Source organism: Belonocnema kinseyi, chromosome 6 (assembly GCF_010883055.1).
Source record: "Belonocnema kinseyi isolate 2016_QV_RU_SX_M_011 chromosome 6, B_treatae_v1, whole genome shotgun sequence".
Taxonomy (NCBI): domain Eukaryota; kingdom Metazoa; phylum Arthropoda; class Insecta; order Hymenoptera; family Cynipidae; genus Belonocnema; species Belonocnema kinseyi.
Window position 1 is genome coordinate 103,424,823 of NC_046662.1, and position 2,192 is coordinate 103,427,014.

The window sequence follows — 2,192 nt, forward strand, 5'->3', positions numbered from 1 at the left end:
ATATTTCGACAATGCATTGTCGAAATATAAAAGTCCCGAATTGGAAAATTCTCGACAATTTACAATCTTACCGAATTTAAGAATTGTTAAAAAAATTTTTTTAATAGAATAATAAAATATTTTTACCGAGGAAAAAACTTTTGTAATGTTTGAAGTGTTTACACATTATTGTTTAAATTTAAAATAACAATAATTAAAACAAAATATATTTCTGGATAAGATATTTTGGTTGAAAATGTATATAGTATTTTTTAAATCGCAAAAGTTCTTCTGAAAAATTGAAATGCTAATTAAAAAACACGTGTTTTTATATATTAATTTGTCGGCAAAATTTTTTGTATAATTTTAAATTTAAATTCAAACAATAATTTTTAACACTTTAAATATTAAACAAAAATTTATTTGATAACAATATTTTATTATCGTAGTTTTAATAAATAATTAATATTGATTAAGAAACAATTTTATTTGGGGAGTCTTATTATTTGGGAATTTTCAAATTCGTTAATATTTTAAACTGTTCAGGAATTTTATTAGTTTTGGAATTGTATTTTTTTGGGACACAGAATTTTACCGAGTCGGGAATTTTATTTTTCGGGATATTTCAGCCGTTCCCATAGAATTACAGAAAATTTGCTCTAATTATAATTTCGGCGCTCGATCTTGTTGATTTTTTCCTACAGTATTATTAAAAAGAAATGTGTATGGGAATTTTTTATATCACAAAGTTAAAGATAATCACAATTAAAAATTTTAAAATTCGCTGTACATTCAATTTTTATTCTTGGATCTTGGCGATTTTTTTCTAATCCATTTCAGTCACTGGTAGGCTTTTTTGATAACTAGGTATGTAAAAAAGGTAAACTTCAGAAAATTTAAAAACTAATTTAAGAACTATTTATACTCGTTTAAGATACCAATACAATTTACACAACACTAATTTAAAATTTGAAAATTTTTAGGCCTTCAGTTTAAGAACTTGAATTTTAACGTTAAAATTGCTTCATTTTCAGAATTTAGCCTTATTGTTTGAATTTTCGTTATAAGTTATAGGTTAGGTCAAAAATAACATTCTGGGATTCGAAATTGTTACAGCGCGAAAAAGTTTTAATTTAAAATTTAAAAATGCGAAAATACACCATTTTCCATGTTCATTTGCAATCCAGCGAGTCACTTTCTTTCGATTCCTTTGAAAGTCGATCCTTTGCTTTCAGTTTTATTTTTAAAATATACCTTGAATTCAAAGAATTTCAAATTAAATGTTTGCAGCTGCATTTAGATTGAATTATACAAAGGTTTTTTGTTTTAAATATAAATTAATTAAAACATTTTATTTGTTTTTCACAATTGTAAATTATAACTTCTAAAATGAAATAATTGTAGCTCAAACATGAAAAAGTGTAGACTAATTTCAAATTTAAAGAGGTTCTATCACATATATTGAACTATTAAAACCTCTGACCTTTTTTAAGGTTTTTAAAACTCTTTTAAAAACTTTTTTATTACAAATTTTGGTTGTGATTTCTTAATAAAAGAATAAGTGCTATTTAGTCTCCAGAACAGCAATTTCAAAAATACTTAAACCCTTAATAGTTGAGACATTTTAAATTTGTAGTCTTCACAGTATATTGAATAATTTCAAATTTAAGGCTATTTAAATATGTCATCTGAATTTTTAAATTAAAATTGTTCGGTAATTTTAGATTGAAACCTCTCAAATTATTTAGTTACAAATTAAAATCGCACAACTTTAAGTTTTATTTAGTTTTTGATCATTTGTTACCCCCCTCCTCCTAATTATTTTTTTTGTAATAAAATAGCGCCCGATTTTTGTAAAAATCAACAAATATATATTAAAGCTTCACTCAAGGTAATTTTCGTTCAAAAAGCTTGTTCCCGAATAAATTAACTCTTATTGTTTCCGATTTCGTTCTGTTACTTAGGGATTGTGTTTTTCATAGAAAAAATTGAGCTTTTTTAGTGTTTAAAGTTTCTAAAAATTATTGTTGGAATATAAAATAACAATAATTGAACAAATGTAGTTTTTGATAAAAAGTTATTTGAAATTGTGCATTGTATTTTTGTACATAACAGAAAACGCTCGCAAAAATGAAAGTATTATTTAAAAAAATAAAAATAAAAGTCGCGTTAAATCAGCCTGCATTGAATCCTGCAAATTTTGTTTCATTTAA